Source organism: Sapajus apella, unplaced genomic scaffold, assembly GCF_009761245.1.
Source record: "Sapajus apella isolate SASKATOON/1434 unplaced genomic scaffold, GSC_monkey_1.0 scaffold31, whole genome shotgun sequence".
NCBI classification, from domain to species: domain Eukaryota; kingdom Metazoa; phylum Chordata; class Mammalia; order Primates; family Cebidae; genus Sapajus; species Sapajus apella.
Window position 1 is genome coordinate 22,347,375 of NW_022436971.1, and position 24,181 is coordinate 22,371,555.

The following is a 24,181-nucleotide window of genomic DNA, read 5'->3' on the forward strand; positions in this document are numbered from 1 at the left end:
TTCCTAATTCATTTTCTGAAGGTGACTTTTTTCTCTTTCTACAGTAAGGTGATGTAAGTGTTTGCCACGCATACTGGTATTGGTACTAGTAACACTGGCATCAGTAAAATCATGAATTTCATTGCAAATATATTTTTGTTTACATGAATATCAATTCTTTTAGCATGTGGGACTATTACAAACTTATGTTCTTCCTCCCTCCCTCTCTTTCTTCCTCCCTCCCTCCTTCTTACCTTTCTTCCTCCTCATGGGGTTAAAGCTGAGAAGAGAGTGATCAGCACAAGAGAAAGAGGAGACAGGGCTCCTCACCTGAACCCTCTCCCTAGCTGTGTATGCTGCTCACCTCGTGTGGCCTGGGCTCCTCCTCCAGATGTTCACCCTGCCGGGCTCCTCCCACCACCTGGGCTCCTCCTCCAGGTGTTCATCTTGCCTGGCTCCTCCCCCACCTGGGCTCCTCCTCCAGATGGTCACCTTGCCTAGCTCCTCCCCCACCTGGGCTCCTCCTCCCAGGTGTTATGAGGTCTAAATTATATAAAGTAGGTGACATACTTTGTCAGTTGTTTGCTTCATAATACATGCTCAGCAGATGGAGGCCACTTTTGTTATTAAGAAAATGGCAAAGAAACCAACACACTGTTGAGTGTGACAGGTTTGCCAGGCACTCCACTGGGGTTTCTTTTCAGTTCCATCTGTGGAAGCTTGCATGGCAGGCTGGAGGGGGCAGCGCCTTTATTGACATGGTGCCTGGATCATAGTGCAGTCTTGGCTTTGCAGGGGAGTCTGATGGCCAGGACAAGGACATGCAGGTGGAAACAATGACCCTCACTTGCTCCCAGCCCGGGAGGTTGCGCCCTTTGGATCTCGTGGTCCCAGCAATATTCCCCAGGAACTTTGTCATCAGTACCACTTGGACCTTGGTTCTGCTAATTCTGTTTTCTTTGCTGTAAATTCATTGCACATGAGACTCTATCAATTACAGAATCAATTTCACTGGGTGATGGAGAAGAAACAGCAGAATAATTCTCACTGAAGTGATCTTTTTGTGAATACTTACAGTTTTACTAAATAAAATGAGCTATTCTGAAATCCTCACACACTGTCGAACCCCTGCTTAAGGCTGTCCTCACGATTTTATTCTCCTGAACATGGTCACTCTGTTGATGCTTGCTGTATACAGGGCCTACTGGAGAACGCTGTTGGCATGGGCTGCTAATTTTTCAGGTGTTGCATCCTGGAAGACACGAATCTTTCTGATAATCTCAGGTGTGCAGTTTATTTGCAGCACTGAGCACCTGCATCTGTCAAAACTCTTTTGACAGTTTATGTGATCCCTTTCACCTAAGCTTAAGAAAACTCCAGGAAGCCTGAGGGGGGACGTGGGCTCCGGGGACAGCTGGTGCCAAATGTTCTCCTCAAATCCCTCCCCGTTCCCGTCTGGTGGGTGTGTTCACCTCTGCTTGGCTTTATTCTTGAACAAGCTTCTCCAAGTGGCAGCAAGATGGCTACTGGCTCCCACATGTCCTTCGCGCCTAGAGCAATCTCAAGAGAAAAGAGACAGCATTTCATTGTCAGATCTGCCCAAATTCCTAAGGAGAAGCTCACTAATTGGCTGACTGAGCCCAAGCTTGCCATGAAGACACATGGCCAAGGCGGGAGGTGGTGGGAGTGGGAGTGAGGGTCGGGGAAGCCAAACCCAGACCACACGGATGGGTGGAATTGTTCTAGGCTGGAGGAGAAGGCTTTCTCCAGAGAAAGAATACTGAACAGACAGCACTAATGTTAACCACGCTAGTTACTTCAAAAGAGAGCATCGTTTTAAAGTAAAAGGTTTAAAAGACAGAAGGAGTCCAAGGAGTGGGCCCCAGAATCTCAAGTTTTGGGTGCCGTATGGCAGAATGAATGACTTCCTGTTTGATTTTGAGGAGGTTTTCACACCACTGAATCCCCAGCGTTAGTGACCTGCATCAGCCAATCAGGGATAGTCATTAAGTCACCAGCACTGCAGATGAGATGCAGTGTTGATCGGTCATAAGATGCGGTTTCATTACTAAGAGTTTTGCCAATAACACCAGAAAAACAACTGTGAGAAATAGAATCCAGGAAAATCATGGTTTGCCGGAATTTGTAATATCGACCGTTGGCTGGCGGGGAGTTGAGAGGCTAGGGAGAGGTGTGAAGACTGGGATGGGGGAGGGTCCTGGGGATGTGAACCCAGTGCTGGAGGAAGGGCAGGGTGAGGAGGAGAGCGAGGTCCGTCCTGCTCAGCCACGTGGCTTCCCAGGGCCTGCCCTGCGGTCCGTTCCCTGCCTGGGATGTGGTTTGCTTTCACTGTGGCTCGAGCCACCCATTGTGTAGGAGTTTATGGGTTCCACTGAAGGGAGAACTTGTAATGTTTTTGGCTTTGCATTTGTTGTGCTTCTGCAGGTCGTGTTTGAAGCTCCCTCTTGCTTTGCTCTGAGTTAGGTGACGTAATGGCCACATCCTGGCCATCAAAGCTGCTTGCTGAGCACTGTTTGCAAAAGAGAGTTTGTCAAGGAAAGGGCTTCTCGTCTAGTGGATTGGCCCATCTTAGTTCTTATTCTGTTGCTTGTAGCAAACTTTCAAGTGAACTACATGAAACCGAGTAGTTTATGAAGAAAGTGAATTTATTTCTTAAGGTTACAGAGGCTGAGAATTCCAGGTTGAGGGGCCACGCCAGGCGAGAGCCTTTTTGCTGCGGAGACTCTCCGAGTCCAGAGGTAGCCGAGGGTGTCCTGTGGCAGGGAGGTTGGGCGTGCTCATGTGCCCAGGCCTCTTTTCCTTTTATAAAGCCACCAGTCCCACTCCCATGATAACCCGTTAATCCATTTATCCATCAGTCCACGAGAGGCTAATCCATTCAGGAAGGCAGGGCCCTCATGACCCGGTCACCTCTAAATTCCCCACCTCTTGGTACTGCCCTGTTGGGCATTAAATTCTAACTTGAGTTTTGGAGGGACAAGTATTGACATTATAACATGAACCACAGTGTCGTAGCTGCTGTGCTTGGGGAAAATGAGTCTGTTTGTTTCAACACCTTGAGATGAAAGAGCGTGATTTTTCTCCGTTTTCTCATGTCATCTAGGCAACATTTTTGGCTAATTCCTTTTAGCTTTGAAACATTGATTACATAGTTTAGGCCTGTGTTTATGTAAAGAAAGAGCTGGGTGCAGTGGCTCACGCCTATAATCCCAGCACTTTGGGAGTCTGAGGCGGGTGGATCACGAGGTCAAGAGATTGAGACCATCCTGGTCAACATGGTGAAACCCTGTCTCTACTAAAAATATAAAAATCAGCTGGGCGTGGTGGTGCATGCCTGTAATCCCAGCTACTCAGGAGGCTGAGGCAGGAGAATTGGTTGAACCTGGGAGGCGGAGGTTGCGGTGAGCCAAGGTCGCACCATTGCACTCCAGCCTGGGCAACAAGCATGAAACTCTGTCTCCAACAAAAAAAAAAAAAAAAAAAGGAAAAAAAAAAAAAAAAAAAATTGTATTAGCAGAGTATACATTGTTACAGATGTTGGTTGTTGATGGCTACAGCAGAATTTTGACAAGTTGACAGACTGCTAAACTGTTCAAAGGTTTCTGGAAGGCATTCTGTCAGAGTTTTTAGGAAACTGGTCAGGATCATCTTCTGATAGCCTTCCTGGAGGATGGAAGTGCTGGTGCAGGGACAGAGGAAATGTCAGCCTTTGTTTTCTGGTAACAGAAAGCAGCTGGCATCAGGACACCTGGGTCTGAGATTCACAGTTCTGATGCCAACTGTGACCTGGGCAAGTTTAGAGAACTATCTGGCCTCAAAATTCCTCATCTGAAAAGATTGTACTGGAATCTATGGCCATGCCACCCTGAATGCTCCCACTCTCGTCTGATCTTGGAAGCTAAGCAGGGTCGGGCCTGGTTAGTACTTGGATGGGAGTCCGCCTGGGAATACCAGGTGCTGTAGGCTTAAAAAGAAAAAAAAAAGATTGTACTGGATCCTTTTCTCCCTGAATTCCTACGGTTTTGTGATTGCGCTCCGCTGAAGTAGTTCAATTCTCTGCCACTTAATACCTACATGTGAAGGTGACCTGTTTTCTGCAGGGGTCAGGCATGGGTCCCGGCGGGCAGGTGGAGGAGATGAGCCTCTGAAGGCAGCAGAAAGTCTCTTAGCACTGAGGCCACACTTCGCTAGGTTTCTTCTCGTATGGAGAGGAAGAGCCTCCTTCCTCATGGAGCTGGAGATCGGAGGCTAAGCTTTGGGGTTGGCTTTGCCATTACTCAGCCGTGTGACCTGGGCCCACCGTGGGGCCCAGCATCGTCTGCAGTACAGTGGGGGCCGGGCCACGTGATCTTGCAGGTGGCCTCTGACCTCAGCCGCATCTGTGCTTCTTGCTTTCCTCTGTCCCCAGGAACCACACTCAGAAGCTGCAATCCTTCGTTACTGTATTTTGTGATAGCTTCTCATTGCCTAAAGGAGGTGCAAATGCAGCCACATTTCTTTTTAAAATAAAAGTTAATTAACATTTGATTTTAGTTGGATGTACAGATAATGATAGAGAAATATGTTTCGATGTGAATATGTTTTAGGTGGAAGAAAGCAGGCAAGACTTTGTTTGCATGCCTGATACCATTTTTATAAGAAGAACAAACTTCTCTGAACGTCTGGAAGGACAGATACCAGAACTTTCACAGCGGCAGTAAGATTTGCAGGTGCTTAATTTACTTTAGTTTTCTTTTGTTTGTTTTGTTGTATTCTCTGCCTTTCCTATAATGCCCATATCTTACTTAGAAAAACATTGGGGGTGTTAAATTTTATTCTGTTCATTTTATGACTTTCTCCTGAGTGTACTGAGACACAAAAGCAACATAGGACCTATCCATAGACGCAGAGAGCAGCCGGCGCTGAGGACCAGTCCCTGCCACCCTAGGCCTGGCTTCCACCTTCCTGGGAGGTGCATTTTCTTCAGAACCTTCACGAGCAGGACTTGGCCTCTCCCTGCCAGTCTTGCCCCGGCTCCTCCACACTGACACGTCTCCCTGAGAACCCACCTGCTCCTCATGGCCCACACCTGCAGGGCACTGCCCCTCCCCTGGGGCTGCCTGCCTGTCCCTCTGTCTCCCAAGCAGCAAACAGCTCATTTTCCACCTTAGACTTTCTTCCCACAAAGTCATCCTCCTCCCGACCTTCCCATCAAACCAGCGGACGAGCGAGCTGTATGCCATGCTTCCTCAAGCCTGCTGATTGCGCCGACGTTCTTTTTGCGCCTGTCCTGCGTCCCTTCCCAGCTCATGAGCGGTGGGAGGCAGGGCAGTCCCTCAGCCAGCCACATCCCAGTGCTGGTGAAAAGCCTGGACAGAGAGGGAGCAGGACGCACGTTCACAGGACACATGCCGACCGCTGTCGGGGACAGCCCTGGACGCAGTTTCTATCAGCTTAGATGTGGTCTGCTGCTTTTTAACTGTGCATTAAAATTTTAAGTCTGCTTGGAAAAAGGGGAAGAGCCTAATGAACTCATGTACCCATCGGCCACTTTCAGCCATTCTCAACGCTTCATTGATCTTGTTCTATCCAGCTACCGCTTCTTTTTCTTTTGTAGGAATATTTTCCAGCCAATCCCAGTTATGCCCATAAATACTCCAATTTACCTTTAGAAGTTAATTTTTTAAACCATAGCGTATGACACCTAACAAAATGAGCAATGTATTGTTAATATCATCGGTGTGTGGTTCTTTCATGGCTGTCCCTTGCAGACAGTTTGATGTACTTCTGTGCGTGTGGAGACGTGTGCCTGAGGGAGGGACGGCGCACAGGTGAGGGGAAGGCTGCGGTCAGGCGCTTGGGAAATGGGCCTCACTTGACCACTCGGGCGCTGGGTGCCTTTGGTGGGACGGTTGGACTCCCGACCCCAGGTGCGCGATTGGCTATTGCGGGATAATGTATTAGTCAGGGTTCTCTAAAGGTACAGAACTGATAGGAGAGATAATATATGAAGGGGGGTTTATTAGAATTAACTCAGGATCACAAGCTGAAGTCCCACAATAGGCCGTCTGCAAGCTAAGAAGCAAGGAAGCCAGTCCAAGTCCCAAAACCTCAAAAGTAGGGAAGCTGACAATGTGGCCAAGGCCTGGGAGCCCCTGGCAAGCCCCTGGTGTAGTTCCAAGAGTCCAAACGCTGAAGAACTTGGAGTCTGATGTTTGAGGGCAGGAAGCATGCAGCCTGGGAGAAAGGTGAGCCAGTCTCGTCCTTCCACATTCCTCTGCCCGCTTTATCCTGGCCACACTGGCAGCTGATGAGATGGTGCCCATCCAGGTTGAGGGTGGGTCTGTGTCTCCCAGTCCACGGACTCAAATGTGAATCTCCTCTGACAGCACCCTCACAGACACACTCAGAATCAATGCTTTGCCTCCTTCAGTCCAATCAAATTGACACTTAGGGTTAAGCATCATGGAGAATAACATTGTGCCTACTTGAAAATCAAGGGAAGAAGCATGTTCTTACTAAGAGTGCCAGGCAGCCTGGAACTTTGCTCCTTACCTGCTGGTCCTCCGAATCATCCCCTGTGGGCTGTAGCACATCGGTCAGGTGTGTAATGTATCAAAACATCCCACGTACCCCATAAACATATACACCTACTACGCACACAAAAATAGTAAGAGACAATTGAGCACAAAAATTATAAGAGATGAGCCATGCCATGAGATAAGAGCATGGCAGTTGGGTTGATGATTCCCTGATGTGCAAGGGTCATCCCCCACAGTGGGTGGATTTGCAGGGAGCCGTCAGCTTCTGAGACTCCGGGTGCATTTGCGGAGGGTGGGGCAGGCTTCCTGAGCTTCCTAATATCTGCAGATACAGCAGGATTTGAATAAGAGACCTTGGCCATGGCCATCCAGCAGGAACAGGGTCTGTCATGGTTGGGGATCTCCGGGAAGGCCCGTGGCCCCCCCTTTGCAATGCCTCCCAGTATCTGCCAGCCTGACTCTAGCACTGCTGTGGTGACGGGAGTGTGGGGGACAGTCAGGCTCACAGAGCAGGAGGCACGGGGGCGACCTCAGAGGGGGCTTTCCTTTCCCACGGCGCTGCATCTATCATTCAGGGATGTGCATGTATTTCCCTTCTTTCTTCTTAAAAAGCGTGGTTTTGGCACAAAATGCAACGAACTAGAGCCCATGGGGGATGACTGGGAGGGCCAGCAGGTGAGGAGGGAAGCTCGGGGCCGCCTGGTGCTGCTGTGATGGCCTGGCCGTGGCCTCCTCTGAGGGCCCATCCCGAGGCTGAGCTGAGGGCCCTCTGCTGTGCGTCAGGGCCAGGCTGGGAGCCTGCTTTGGGCCAGACCCAGCTCCTCATCCAGAGGCTTCGTTTAGGATGATGGCCGGCAGCTCCCAGGATGAGTGGCCAGCACCATGCCCAGCGCCTGGGTGGGCGATGAACCCCACGCTCCTCCAAGCAGGGGCTGTGGGCTTGCAGCCAGGGGCTTGGAGGGAGAGGGACCCCTCTCTGTGAGGTGCTGCCTCACAACGTGTGGGTTGCTGTGAGATCCGGACATTGGCCGCCTCTTATCACCTGGCAGCCACCCCCACTGTACTCCGACAGAGACAACAGAGAGGCCGCCATACCGCCGCCTGATAGAGAGGCCATCCCACTGGCCATCAGACAGAGTGGCCACCGCACTGTACCCTGACAGAGAGGCCATCTCACTGTGCCCCAGTAAGCAGCCACTGCACTGCACCCCAACAGAGAGGCCACCATACCGCCGCCTGATAGAGAGGCCATCCCACCGGCCATCAGACAGAGTGGCCACCGCACTGTACCCTGACAGAGAGGCCATCTCACTGTGCCCCAGAAAGCAGCCACTGCACTGCACCCCAACAGAGAGGCCACCCCACCACACGCCACAGAGCAGCCACCTCACTGCAGAGATGAGGAGAGCCTTCCTGGGTAGGCCTGGGAGAAGCAGGAGGTTACTTAAACACACACCACACACCATACATGTCACATACCACACACATACATACACTATACACACACCACACACAACATACACACACATGCATGCCACACATATGATACACCACGCAACACAAACACTATACACACATATACAACATACATCAATATACACACACTACACCTCACACATATACACCACACACATACATACATGTACACCATACATACAGTACACACATCACACAAAACAAACATTCTACACACAGCACACAGCACACACACACCACACACCATATATATCACACACATACACACCACAAACATGCATACCACACATCACAATCACATACCACACACATATACACATTGCACATACAATGCACATACCACGCAAAACAAATACTGTACACACATCACACACACCACCTACACACACCACATACCATACACATACATACCACACACCACACATATCACACACCACACATGTGTACACACTACACATACAATACATGCCAAGCAACGCATGCTATACACATGGCACATGTCACACACATACATACAAACATCACACACACTACACACACATACATACATCACACACCACACAACACAAACACGACACATACAACACATACATACATAAACACTAAACACAGCATATATCCACACACCACACACTGCACCTCACACATGTACACACACCACACACACATACACACCACTCATACAATACACATACCACACAACACAAACACTAGACACACATCACACACACAACACACCACATATATACACACATCACACACCATGTGCATACATACACACCACTCTTAAAAAAACACACATTACACAACACAAGCACTATATACACACCACACACCACATACATAAACACACACCACACATACATACACACTACACACCACATACATCCACACACCACACACCAAACAATACATATGCACCACACATACAATGTGCACACCACATAACACAAGCACTATACACATACCACACCACACATATCACATATACAAATCACACACCACACACATTATACACACATGCCACACACATTAAACATGTACCACATACCTCACAGCACACAGCATATACACATTACATACCACACACATATACACACACCACATATGGAAAACACACATATGCACACCACACACACAGAATTGCTTGGTCTGATTTTGATACTACAATTCTGAATTCTAAAAAGTACTTCAAAAATGAATGCAGTTGAATCCTTTTGGGAGGTCAGTGCAAACCTGGAAGAACTCTAATCACATGCTATTCAGCATGTATGTACTGTATGTATGGTGTATCTGTATGTATGGCCCATCAGGGCCTCATTTAGTGCATTGGTAAGAAAGACTGTAGTTAGCACTGCAATTATTTCTGTAGAAGTAAGTGCGGCAGTGCTGAGGGAGATGGAAAGTTTTGCTTTCTTTATGGGGCAATCTCCTCCTTTTAATGAACATATTTATTCAACAATATTTATTGAGGACCTACTATGTGGTAGTATTTCTTTTGTGTGCTGCTGCTTGTTGAGTACCTACTATGTGGCTCTGCTTGTTGAGTGCCAATTATATGGTGCTGTTTGTTGAGTACCTACTATGGGTACTATTTGTTGAGTGCCTACATGAGGGCTATTTGCTGAGTACCTACTATGTGGTGGTGTTCTAGGTACTAGGACATAGTGGTGGAAAACACATTAAAAATCCCTGCTCTTGTGGAATTTACATTCCAGTTTAGAATCCTGTTCTTCATCCTGCTTGGCAAACCCTTATTTCTGAAGATTTCTGGTTTTCAGAAAAGGCTGTGGCCCTCACACTGGAAAGGGCATGTGTGCCAGGCAGCCTGGGATGCTGTTGATCCTGCTGATGATTCCTTGGGGTTTCTGAGCTGGCATGTGAGGACCTGCCCTTTCACACCTTCCTGGAAATGGTTGCTGTCTGTCACACAGAAGCTTTGGATGTGTTGGTGTCTGAGGGACCCTTGTAACCCAGGAGTGCAGGCCACATTATCCCCACTCCACAAACAGAAGACCTCCAAGAAGCTTAAATGCAGCCCATTCCAGGTCACTGCTGCTAAGTGCATCATCTGGGCCCAAGCTAAGGCCAAGTTCAGTGCTGTTTGGCGAGTGGTTCCGGTGCACCGACAGCCTCAAGGCCTGCCTGTCATCTCCCTCTCCACTTCCCACTTACAAACCAAACAGCGGTGGCCAAGGGGTCCCTATTGGGTTCTCTTTGAACCAGCACTGAGGAGGCTCAGCATCAGCTAGACACAACTCACAGAGGGCAGCGCAGGCCAAGCTATGGCCACAGATGCTGCATGAGAACGGCTGGCGAGAGACTTGGAAACACACATATGCACACACACTCAGCATACACACACCACACAGGTACACACATACACACACCCCATATGTTCACACACATGCACACATACCATGCACATACACACCACACTCCCCCACTACACACATACACACGAGACACATGTATGCACATTTCCACACAGGTGCACACACACCACCACATACACACCACACAGGTGCACACCACACATACATATCACAATACACACCACAAACATGCACGCCCCTACATACACACATCAGACACATGTACACACATACCACATATCCACACACATACACCACACACACACCACACAAATACATGCTACACACACACACCACACCTATATACACACACCATAAACATGTACAAACAAACCACATATTCACACACATGCACACACGCCACACACATACACACCACATACCCACACATGCACACACACTACAAATATACACACCAGACACATGTACACACACATTTCCACACATATGCACACACACCATACACATATCACACATATATCTACACATGCACACACACCACACACGTGTACACATACACCACATATCCAGACACACACACCGTGCACATATACACCACACACATGCACATAACACATACATAAACACAAGCACACACATCACACACATGCACACAACACATAAATATACAGAAGCACACACAGTGGACACATGCACTGCACACATACACACACACTACATATTCACATACATGCACACACACCACACATACACACTACATGCATGCACACACACATCACACATACACACATGCACACACTGCACACTCAGAAACATACATGTCAACCATGTACACACACCATGCACCATGTTACACAAACATATATACATGCACACAAACCACACACACCCCAATACAGCACACATATACACACCACGCAGTACACATACAGACATTTAGACACACCCCACACATGCACTCACGCACATACCTGTCACCCACATGTACACAAACCACATACCATATCACACACACACACCAGACACATGGCACACACATACATACACATCACACACATGTACACTCACCACACATGCACCACACACTCATACACTCATATCACACGTGCCACACACATCACACACACATGCATACTTGCACAGACCACACACACCTGTGCACACACAGACCCGGCCCCACTCCCCACACAGTGCTGTCTTCAGGATAAGCTCATTTTTGAAGTGAGGGTTTCCTCTTCTGTTGCTTTTGCGCTTCTGGTGGCGTCTGCGGAATCAGGGCCTGATCCAGGGTCATGACAGTTCATGCCTGTGTTTCCTTGTAAGCGTTTTATAGCTTCAGCTCATCCACTCAGGCCTTCATCCACCGAGAAATTCAGTATCGTTCTTTGAACAGGGGATCTTGGTCCGACTGTCTGTAAGATTTGAACCACATGAGCTTGTGATTTCTTCCAGACGAGGGACCGGCTGGGACCCCTGAGACACAGGAGCAGACATGGCTATGGTGTGGATTCCTGTTCACAATGGCCCCTAAATCTCCCTCCAAACAGAGGCCGCTGTGGCCCTGTTTGGCTCACATGACCCCCCCTTAGGGTCACTGGTTGTGGAGCTGGAGGAGGACCCTGGGGCCAAAGTGGCCAGTGTGGTCCCTCCCCGGGCAGTCCCGTGCCCACTGCTCCCTGCTCATTGCTCCCAGCTCCCAGGCTGGGCTCTGTCCCCTCACTGCCTTTTCTGTTTCCTCCCCGCTTCCAGGGCTCCACCCGTGGGCTTCAGAGGAACACTGTCCAGGCAGCATTTGTGAGCAGTGCTCAGTGGGCTGCATGCAGCGAGATCCAGCCTAAAGAAGGGGGCCCAGACACCCCTTCGCCCTGTGCGCAGAACATGGACTCATTTTCCAGGCCCACCTCAAACCTTCTCCCAGGCTGGACGGCTTCTGTCTCTTCTGCCCTCTGTTTCTCTCTTTCCCTCTACCCTGCCTCTCCTCCTCCGTGTCCCGTCATCTCTGCCCCTCTCTCATCTCTCTTCCTCCCTCCGTCTCTCTTTCTCTTTTTCTCTCTCTTCCTTCTCCCTGTCTGTCTCTCTCTCTCTCCTCCTCTCTCTTCCGTTTGAGCTCCGACACCTCCTCCCCACCCTGCCACAGCATGCCTGGCTGCTCCTGGAGTGTCTATTTCTGGACACGAGATCCTTGTGGTCAGGGACTTTGTCTTATCCATTCCATGTCCTCTGAAGCCAGAGCCCGAGGCGTCGTGGGTGCTCAGTGACTACTTGCTAAGTTAATGAGCTGAGGAGGCCCTGCAGTGCCTGCAGGGGGAGGCTTCCATTTTGTTCTCCCAAAGGCACCTGTGTGTGTGACAAACACCTACATGATCCTGGACTTGGCATGCCTGTGTCCCGTGTTCAGCCTTGGCGCGCCCCTGTCCTCTGTTCAGCCTTGGCATGCCCGTGTCCCCTGTTCAGCCTTGGCATGCTTCTGTCCTGTGTTCAGCCTTGGCACGCTGCCATCACCTGTTTGGCCTTGGCATGCCCTGCCCTGTGCCTGGCGTTGGCTGCCATGCTTGGCCCTGCACGCCCTGTGCCTGGCCTCAGCATGCTTCCCAGGAGCAGAATTTTTAGGGAGCACCCAAGGGGAGTTTCTGGAAGCATCAGCAAGTCTCTCCTCCAAAGTCAGTTTTCTTTACCTTGACAGAAAAGCAGGACAGTGTCCTTTATTATTTCGGGCACCAAGCCACAGATGAGGCCCCAGTGTTGTCTGGTTATTCACAAGTCTGTGTGGGCACCAGAGCATTTTACATTATGCCAGTGAACCTGCTTTGGCGGTCTGGCTGCCTAGTGCCGTGCAGATGTGAAGTGGCAGGCGCCGGCTCTGTGGATTCGGGGCACCAGGGCCCGTGGTGGCCTGTCTCCACCTGGGATGAAGAAGTTAAACTTGAACCTTGACGGAGGGGACCACGGCTTGGCTTCAGCAGGCTGCCTCTCTCTGGGAACCACAGGAGGACCGTGTGGGAAGTGCACCAGCTGGAAAGGGGCCAGGCCCCAGGGAGCCGCCTCGGGGTGGGGAGGCCAGACAGCAGCCATGCTCACTTCCAGGGCAAGATTCTTGGAATTCTGGAAGTTCTTCTAGACCAGTCACTTGCTAGGGATGTTTTAGTTAAAGAAACTGAAATCCAGGCAATGAAAATGAGGTCAGAACTGTTATCCTCAAGGGATTGGGGCCAGAAATGGGTTGGACAGGCCCCACAGCAGAGCAGAGCAGCAGAGGCCGCGGCCAGGCCAGGGGCAGCTGGGCACCAGGCCCATCCCTGCCCAGGCTGAGAGGCCTCTGGGCCCTGTTTTCCTGGGGGGACATCAGGGGCCTGGAGGGAGCATCTCAGACTTCCTGTGGAGAAGGCCCGTGAGAGATGCTGAGTAACTTATAAAGAAAATGAAAAACAGAGCTGAAATTTACCCCAGGGTGGTGATGTGCTGGTGAGTGAAAGAGTCACTGTTGTACCGGAATCCACCTCCAAACCAGAGACCCCTCGGGACAGCCCAGGAGATGGCCCCTGTGAGCCCTTGGGGCTCCCCAGCAGCTCACATTCCAAAAAATGAATGGGAAGACTGCAGGACCGGTCCTCTGATCCCGCATCCTAAGTGAAAGTCAAGTCCCGCTTCAAAATATTCCCTGCACATTCATCCGTTCTGTTTCATGATCTGACAGCATTAGCAAAAGTGAACAAAGAAGAGATTGTATCTTTTCTTCTGAACCATTAAGAACAGAAGATCCAGGCCTTTCAACAGGAGCTCCAAGTAAAACCATCTTTCTTACCCTACAAATGTAATGACATACCCGTTTTAATCCATCGCCAGGAGAACTTTGACTGGGGTTTCCGGGCCTGTTATCTTGAAGCAGTCAAAGCAGGAGCCCCCTATGTTTTCCTGCTGATTAACTTTGATGTGCCCTGAACAATTCCTCCTGTGGTTGTGGATGCTGCCAACGCACGGTGCTTCCCGGTGGGGTGAGAGAGGGGGGCACCGCGCATCCAGCCTGGGGCTGTCCTGTTCCTCCAGGAGCCTCCCTCCTGTGCACACACCACTGGCTGTGACCGCCCTCGGGCAAACTGAGGTAAAGCCACTCAAATCGTCTCCGAGGGCTTCATGTCCTCATGGAAACCTGGCTGAGAGAGGATGCAATGGACATTTCAGACCTGGACTCAGGGAGCGCTCCATTTGGAGAATGCTCCCCGCAGGCATCACTGATTAGGAGAAAATCCCACAGCCGGGCCTGTCTTGGCTCTGACCACTGAGGGTCTTAGTAGTCTCAAATATATATATCAAAAAAATGTCTTCGGGAGCTAAGAAGAAAGTTAAATCCTTAAATTTAAAAACGTCCTCGCATTGTTATGGCTTAAGAAATATAATTTTCTCTTTTGCAAATCTTTCTTAGTCAAATAAAGACATGGCCCTTCTCTGCAGAACCAAACGTTCCTTTGTTTGCAGCTCAGAAATGCCTCGCCTCCCCTGGGGATGCTCCCAAGGCTGCGGGAGTCGGGCTGGCTCCACTGCTTCTGCAAGGATGAGAGCACACGTGGTCACCAGCACAATTCCAGCAGGGAGATGTCAAAGCATTAAACAGAATCTCAGCTATGAACACAGGGGATTACCAGGACTTTTTAGACTCACATTCATTTTCATAATGTGCTTCATTTTCTGAGAATTCTGTGGCATTTTGGCCTCTGCCATGAGGAATACATTCTCGTTCTGACAATTCAGAATTGGCTCTTTGTAGTGTTTGTCCTTGGGGAAGAATAAATTGTTGGAGAAGGTGTTTGAATGACCTTGTGCTTCCGAGCTCATCAGGAGCCATCCACACCATCCGTCTGAGCATCAGCCTTTCTTCCGGGCGGCTGGGCTGCCGTCCTCCAGCAGTGCAGGGTCACAGAGGGAAGATGCGCTTTGGAGTCAGAAATCCAGGTTCAAATCATGTTTCTGTCACTTACAACTATGTGGCCTTTGGTGAATTACTCAACTGTTTTGAGCCTCAGTTTCCCTATTTGTACCATGTTTCATTGAATCACTGTGAGGGTTAAGCAGGATCAAAACCTACAAGTGGCTGCTCCAGGGGCCTCGGTCGTGACATTCTGGCCTCTGGAACTGCGAGAAACACACGTCTGTTGTGTGTAAGCCACCCAGTCGATTGCATTTCATTACAGCAGCCTGAACAAACCAAGAAAACTACTTTCCAAGTGTGTTCAGAATTTAGCGTCTTGCCACCTCCCCAGTTCCCACCCTGCTCTGAGCCACTGTCACATCTCATTTGGAATTTTGTGTTAGCCTCCTACCTGGCCTCCCTCTTCTTCCTCCTACCTGGCCTCCCTTTTCTTCCTCCTACCTGGCGTCCCTGGGCCTCGCTCCTACCTGGTCTCTCTGGTTCTCCTGTTTACCTGGTTTCTTTGGTTCCTCCACCCAGTCTTCCTGGTTCTCCCTCCTCCCTGATCTTCCTCTTCCCTGTTCTCTCTCCTCCCTGGCCTCCCTGTTCTCCCTCCTCCTTGGCCTCCCTGATCTCCCTCCTCCTTGGCCTCCCCCCTCCTCCCTGGCCTCCCTGATCTCCCTCCTCCTTGGCCTCCCTGATCTCCCTCCTCCCTGGCCTCCCTGATCTCCCTCCTCCCTGGCCTCCCTGATCTCCCTCTTCCCTGTCCTCCCTCCTCCCTGGCCTCTCTGTTCTCCCTCCTCCCAGGCCTCCCTGTTCTCCCTCCTCCCTGGCCTCCCTGATCTCCCTCCTCCCTGGCCTCCCTGTTCTCCCTCCTCCTTGGCCTCCCTGTTCTCCCTCCTCCTTGGCCTCCCTGATCTCCCTGGCCTCCCTGATCTCCCTCCTCCCTGGCCTCCCTGATCTCCCTCCTCCCTGGCCTCCCTAGTTCTCCCTCATACCCAAACCCTGATCCTACCTATGTTCCCAGCAGTCTGTTTTCCACTGAGCAGCCGGACAGGTTCTGTAAGAACTCTGGTAGGATGGTGTCAGGTTCCTGCTCACATTCCTCCAGTGACCTCCTGCCTCATGGAGGGTACCGCCCTCTGCTTGCATTCACCCCTCGACCTGCTACATTCTGCCTTCGTGTCCTGCTTCTCCCCAGCTCCTTCAGTCTCATCCATTCCAGCTCCGTGCTGCTCCCTGGACGCTCCAGCCCGGATCTGCCTTCAGCTCTGCCCTTGTCCTTCCTAGCGGCTGGACACAGTTGTTCCTGGTGACCGCAGTGCCCAGCCCTTCCTTCTGGCCTCATTTGCTGACCACTTGCATTATTTGGAATAGGATTAACCATCAGAGACCCGAAACAATTGTGCCTGAACAAAACAGAAATTAATTCATTTCAGTCCGACCATGCAGTTTGGGCTGATATGGCAACCCCAGCGTCATTTGGGACCCAGGACTCTCAACTGTGGCTCCAAATGACACAGGCTGACACCCGGGGGCCACCCGCCACTCCAGGTCCCCCCATTAGGCTAAAGCCCAGCCTGTGAGAAGGGAGAGAGAAAACAGGGAGGAAACAGGCCCTTTCCCTGAAAAGGCCTGGCCTGGAATACGCGCCAACATTTCCCCAGGGACCAGTGGCCAGAATTTGACATGAGCATCCCTAGCTGCATGGGGGTCAGGAAATGAAGCGTCTAGCTGCCAGGCAACGTGCCACATTAGGGAAGAAACACAGACCCCCTGCCCCTGGCCTGATGCCCTGGCCCACTGACTGGCCCGGGAGGTCCTTCCCCGCCCCATCCTTCATGGCCTTGTGTGAAGTGGACATCAGGCTGCATGGTCTCGGGGGGCTGTAGGGCTCTGAGAGCTGTTTTCTGCTAGGGGGGTTTGGGGGACACAGTTTGATTTAGGAGTAGGCACCTTAAGTTTTGTAGACCAGACTTTTGTGTTTTGACGGGATAATTTCTGCAAAGACTGTTGGCTGTGACTTCAAAATATGTCTAGAATGCAAATGCAGCCACGGTGAGCATTTCCGTCCCCGTGGGCCTCACCTGGACGGAGTCTACATCCTCCTGTTTCCCATGTGCACCTGTGCCTCTCAGAAGCCAGAGAAGCCTGGTGGAATGATGCTTGGAGTGAAAGCCCAGATTCTCACATGGGTGGGGAGGCCCTAAACCCTCTGTTCTCTGGTTACCCCAGGGGGTCCTCTCCTGACTCACACCCCACCAAATGCACTAGACTCCTGGCTATTGCCCGAACTCCGCCATCCCGCACACCTGAGGCTGGCCCTGGTCCTTCTCTACCTTGGGAAACACATCCTCTTCACCCCATGCTATGCCCCAGCCTCTTCCAAGTCGTGGTTTACACCAAGACCACATCGCCACCTCCACGGGCCTGTCTGCAATGCCCCTTGCAGATTCCAACCCTCAAACCTCCTACACGATGGATCCCCCTATCCTACTCAATAATACACAGGACTTACAGAGCTGACCACTTCTCAGATTTGCTATTTGATTCACTTGCTTGGCACCTAGAATGTGAGTTCAAAAGGGCAGAGACTGGGTTGTGCTACTCGTTCTACCTTCTAAGCCTGCCACAAAGCCAGGCACACAATAGGGGCACAACAAATATCTGCCCAGTGGTTGAACAGTGGGTGATAGTATGAATATGCACGTTCTAGAATCAAGTCAATTCAAAGGGGTGGCATTTTGTTGTTGTTTTGCTAACAGCCAGCATGTAACTGGCACCAGCTGGACTCCATGAGGTTGACCCCGTGGAGTGAAAAGCCTTGATTTGGCCACCTCATGCTTTGTAACATTTTCTATTGCATTTAAACATAATATCCTTCCTTCGATAAGGAAGTATCCTTAGTCAACTGTTTTAGTGAGTATCGATCCTTATAATTTACTCATTTCAACTTCATTCAGCCATCTTTGGTTGAATCTTTAGTTTGTGCGGGCACTACTGAAGGTGTGGGTCGGGGATGAGGGGACCCATTCATGGATCTGACCCCGCGGATCATCCATCCTGGGGGAAAAGACTGGTGTGCAAACAAAACCACAGCACGCTGGGAGAGGTCCTGGAAACGCACATGGGAATGGGGCGGCGGAATGCGGAAGAGGGAGGAGTCAGCATGTTTCAATGCGTGGACCATTCGAGGGGGTGTGGCGTGGAGACACCGCGGCGCCCAGCTCACAGGCTCTTGGCATCACTTCTGATTTCAGCCTTTTTCAGGCACTGACACACTTCCTCTGAAGCCTCCTCACCTCAGGAGCACCAGCGGTCCTGACAGCCTAATCCCCAGGCCAGGTTCACTCTCTTGCTCTCTGTCATAAAGCAAAATCTACGGGGTGCCACGGCCCGGACCTGCTGCTGAATGTCTCTTGGGTGTCCTGAGTTGATGATGCCAGGCTAACTGGACTTTAGAACAAGAGGCAGATGTTCTGGGGGTCCTGGTAAGACCCACACAGCAGAGGAGCACATGCCGACCATGTGGAGACTCAGACTCCTGCCTCGTATCTGCAAGGTTTCACATGCAAGGGCCCGGGGCATGCGGGGACAGTGTTTTCAAGGTAAAAAACAAATGATTGTACCTGGTACCTCTTACCACTCAGAAGCACAGAATTGTCCCTGACAGTACTGATTTGACTCATCTGTGCAGAGAGAGCTGAAGGCTGAGGAGCTCCACTGCAGCCAAGGCCACTGTGGGAGCTGCACTGCCACTCAGGCTGGGACCCAGCTGCCCCACCAGGGATGGGCATAGCCTGGCAGAGAGCTTTGCTCTGGAATGGGTCCTCTCGCAAGCCCAGGAGGGAGTCATGGCCTAGACCCCCAGGTTTTCAAAGCAGAGCTGTGCCTTCTGTGCCAGAGAACCATTTGCCATGGAAACAATGCTCCTCACAGGCTGCTGGGCTCGGGCAGGGAGTGAGGGCTCCCCACGGAACCTGGGTGACCCTGGCTGGCTCTTGCCTTTGTGGGCTGGGTTTTGTCAGACACACCAAGTCTAAGGGGCTGGGAGCAGCCGTGGCTCAGCACATAGTGAATAACGCACTTTGGGGTTGGGCCTGCGCAGGGCCGTGGAGCAGAAGCGACTTGATGGCTCGGGGCTCAGGTCCCCATGCTGGACACCTTCTCTGCCGACTGACAATAGTGGTTCCATCCCGGTTCCCCACAGCCAATGACAGGAACAGGCAGTGTCTGCAGCTGGGCTGGCGCACAGTGTTGGAACAAGCCGGGCTTCAAGGCAGCCTGCAGGTGGCCAGTGAGAAGAGGACTTCACCCCGGGGTGGGGCTTGAAGCAGCACACGGGGAAGGAGACGGGCCTCTGGGAAGGGCATGCCGGATCCCGGGCAGCGATGAGCGGCCCGGCTCTTTGGTCAGAGCCTGCCAGGAAGGTTGGGAAACAGAAGTGGTCTGGGATAGGCCATGGGGTGCAGAGCGAGCAGGTCCTCGAGTCTCGTGGGACACCCACTACCCACCAGAAAGCACATTCGTGAAAGAGGCTTTCGGGACTAGAGTGACGGGCCGGCGTGTGTCCGGGCTGCCCGGTGGGCTGTACCAGGGTGGAGGAGCCTCAAGGCGCAGTTGAGGCTGTGCCTGGCCCCACACCGTGGGGTCCCTCTCACCAGAGCTGATCTACCTATGATTGCTGCATGCCTGCCTGCCCACCGCAGGGATCCACAGAGCCCCCCCGGTGGGGAGAGAAGGTGGCATCATCTCAGCAGCACCCTTTCCAGATTTAGGGAGCAGGGAAATGAATGACTGGTTTTCACCTGTTCTGGTTATGATTTTGCCTTTTATGCTCACAGGGCCTCTGTCAGCTCACGAAGCTGAAGGGTAACAGAATATCTGATGAACCAAAAGGTGATCTTGAATGTGGGTCAGACCCAGGTGCCAAATTTGTGGCGAAGGTGGTGCAGCTGTGGGTACGTGACTGGCATGTGGGTTTACCATATAGCCTTCCACCTGTCCACCTGGACCCAGAGGGCCTGCGTGGACGACAGAATGGGTTTGAAGGCTCAGCCAAGCTGCCACTCAGCGCAGCGCCCAGCAGTGACAAGGCCCTGCCCTCCAGCACGTGGGACAGTGGGAAATGCTGTGATGTCCACAGCAGCTAGAATTCGTGGGGCCTGGGGTGGGCTGGCCTCTCCACACAACTCTCAGAGATGCCCCTGAAGAAGCGTCTTCCTCCTCCCTGGGCCCTGCTGTTCCTGGGAGGGGGTGCTGGGATTTCTTCCATCGGGGACAGGACAGGGCTCCCGTGAAATGGAAGCAGCCACTGCTGCCGGCTCACCCTGGGCTTCCTGGGCCGAAGAAGGGTCTACCTCAGCAGCAGCAGGTAACCCCATTACCCTGCCAGCGCTGCTACGCCGGGGGAGGGGAGTCACGATCCCACCTCCTGACCTTGGGGAATTCATGAGGTCTTTGATGCCCAGTGAAAGGAGAATCAGCACCTACAGCCACCAAGACCTGCTCGGGCCAGGTGGCTGCAGCGCAGGGATCCTAGGCCCCAGGCCCTGGGGAGTGTGGCCACCAGGAGCATTCTAGAGACAGTGGCTCTGATTTGGGCCCCGCCACGGCAGCCAGCGCAGGCCAGGGATCCTCCCGCATCGTGCGTTCTGTGCTCGCAGCTGCAGGTCGTCCGCAGGTTGCCTGGGTTACAGAATGACTTAACGAGGGTGGGGCGCCTGGGTGGACCCCAGTGGACACATGCAGCACCCCCACACCCGTCCTCCCATTTCCCGGACATCCGAGCAGTAGCTGGAGCAGGCGCTTCTGAAAGGGCTTCCACCCGCCTTGGGCTGCCAGCATCCTCCTTTGGCGGTGGCGGGAGCTCAGCACACACGTGGGAAAATGCCTCCTGCGGGGCTCGACAGCTGGACGCTTCCCTTCCCTGGACATTCCCTGAGCCTGCTGGGTGGCCTGCCCGGGGGGGCAGCATCACTGACACACCCCAAGCAGGGCCCCCCTTCCAGCTCCCCATCACAGTCCTGCCCTCCCCACTCACTGCTCCTGGCCTAGGACTCCCACCTGCGTGACCTGCACACCCTTATCCTCTCAGGATACCTTTGCTTGGTGAACCCTGCTAAGCCCATGCGAGGTGCAGGTGTGTCCTGATAGGGCCCGTGATGCTTTTCAGGTGGATCGGGAGCAGAAGGGCAGGGCGCAGGGAGCAGGTGCGAAACCGCTGAGGCAGAGGACGAGGTGAGGGCAACCAGGGCTGGGACGCCACAGGCAGCCCTGGATCCACGGCGGCATCAGGCAGGCGCAGAGGCGACTTCTGGCCTCTGCCCTAGGCGCGGCCTCCTGACCACTTTTCACGTTCTCCTGGGAGACCTCAGACACCGCAGGTGCAGCCGAGCGCCGGACACCTCACGCCCTGGGACGCAGAGACAAGCCTTCATCCTCCAGGTCAGCAGCTGGTGGACCGGCCAATGCGGCCTCGCCCAGCCCAACCTTCACAGTGTTCCTGGGGGCTCCTGCATGCCACTCTCACGCTGCTGTGGCAGAGCCGTGTCACTGCGGAGAGACTGCAGGCTGCAGAGCAGAAATACATCCCCTCTGGCCCTTCCGGCAAGGGCTCTGGGCGACAATGGCCCAGTGAGAGACTTCAGGCAGGGGAGCGACGTGGTCAGGTGTTTCTTTGGAAGGGCTTTGAGTCAGTATGTGTAGGGAGAAGGGGGTGCCTGGCCACGTGGGCGTCGTAGGGTTGTGGGCAGTGGCCCCAGCAAATGCAATAGGGACAGGCGAAGACAGAGGCCAGAAGCAGGGGCAGGGAGGAGACGCTGAGGACGGGAGCTGAGCAGAGGTGCTGGGAGGCGAGGCCAGGACCCAGGTACGGCCCCACACAGTGCAGGGCGTGGCTGCCAGGGGCATCCAGCGCAGCGAGGGTTTCCCTTAGTGCTAGGGACTTAAGCGGCCCTGGCGCTTCCTCCTTAGGGGCCTGTGGTCATTGCAGATCTTACCCCTTCATGGGCTGGTTTTGGCACGGTAATGAACGGACTTGCCCCTCTGTCACACTCTCACCTAGTGTTAGTCGTGTGCAATGCACACGGCTCTTGTTGGGGAGTTTTAAGGCCCGATTTCAGATATCAGGGCCCGACCTGAGAGGACTTTGAAGGCCAAGTGTGTCAGATTTCAGACAGCTGAGTGACTTCAGGAGCCGGGTTTCAGTCAGCAGGCTGGGTGGGAGGCACCTGGGCTTGTCACCGTGAGTAGGGTGGACACTGCGTTTTGTGTCCCTGCTTGCCAACGTGGACTGCCACGTCACGGGGGGCCCTGGGCCAGGCGGCACAGAGGCCAGGGAGAGGCTTCAGAGACACATTCCTGATGGCAGGTGTCCTCGGTTTATCTTTCTGTCGTACACGTCCCTCTTGTAAATGAGGACCCCAGGAGGAAAACGGAACATCCATGGCAAGCTTACTCAGACTTCAGTTTTTCTTTCCAGGATGGCTGAAAGAGCAGTAGCCGTAGACTTCAGCCGGAGTTTTTCTTCGCCTTTAAACTTGTCCTTCCGCTTTGCCCCTGTTTTCTTTCTCATTTGTGTGTTCTCAGCTTTTCTTATTTATAAATTATTTGACACTGTTCAAAATTTAATAACATGTTAAAAAGTATCTTTGATTGCCAGCTAATCTCCCCTTGACCAAACTCTAATCAATTTTTAAGTTCTTATTCTGTGCAAGAACTTTTACAAGGGCAATTACAGCTGGACTTTCTGAATTTAAAACAAACTCTTGATGAGTATTTTGGAATTCCTTGGCTAACTTGCAATTCTATCAAATAAATTGCCCCATAAATTATACTACATCATTTGAGTAAAAGAAGTAAAATATACATCTTTCTTTATGGCAGCCTAATTATTTGATGTAACTACTCTACATTTTATGAGACATTAACTATGCTTCTATTAGAAAAAATATTATCTAACTTTTTTGCGCATACGGGAATGTTCTGGGACTCCCACCCCGCATTCCTGGGATGAGGTGATGCTGTGGAACAGCCTGTGCGGTGGGAGCCTTGGCACACTCTTCCAGCCGCTCCACCCGCGCCCGTCTCTGCCGCGAGCTGCTCTGCCCGAGTCCAGACTCAGTGTCGTGTCTGGGACACAATCCTTCGCCTTCTTCTCCGCGGCACCCTTGGCTAGACGGTGTCACGTGATCCTGCGACCGCGTGTGGGTGTGTGCAGATAACCCCTGAGTGTGCTTCTCCGCCTCCGGCTTCTCCCCGGGGTTAGGGCCTTCTCTAGGAGCACTGACTTTGTGGTTCTCTGCCTGATGTCTGGTCAGTGTCTGAAAACCTTGTTCCCAGACTGCTCCTCACAGCCCTCCATGCCTTGGCTGTTGGGGTCATTATCCAGCAAGGAGTGAGGTCAGAGGCGGGAACCGTCCTGGGGCCCCTGCTCTGTTTCAACTCCCTGTGAGGTTAATCCGGGTGCTCCATCCGCAACACACCCGCACCTGACCCGCACCTCTGTGACCCTGTCACCCCGGGCCTGCCCATCAGACAGCTCTCCAGTGGGTGTCACCTTGTTCCCAGCGTATTCTCTATGCGGGAGCTGGAATTATCTTCTTAAAATGTAAAGCACTTCCCTTTACTGCTCTTAAAGCCTTCTTAATAGTGTCTCACACTTGGAATAAAATCCAGACTCCTTATCCCCACCCGTAAGGTCTGACGTGACGTGGTGTGACTCTGTCCTTGAAGGCACTGGGTGACTAGTGTCAATTCCACATTCACGAAAGCTCCCCCCGTTGTTACTTTCATTGACGTAGATTGGTATCAGTTGCTATAGTAAGATGATATCACACGAGTTTTATCAATAAATGATGTTAGTGATCTGGCCCTTACCTATTTAGATTGATCTAGCCATCCCTCTGGATATTAAAGACCACATTTTCTTGAGAATTGTAACA

The 24,181-nt window shown here is 52.0% G+C and overlaps 1 non-coding gene across 1 annotated transcript; it reads left to right on the plus strand.

Moving 5' to 3' along the window:
* The first annotated feature begins 3,847 nt into the window (after window positions 1–3,847).
* On the plus strand, window positions 3,848–3,966 carry LOC116562134. The gene has a single exon (XR_004273786.1). It is a non-coding gene; the product is annotated as a 5S ribosomal RNA (ribosomal RNA).
* Window positions 3,967–24,181: the final 20,215 nt, after the last annotated feature.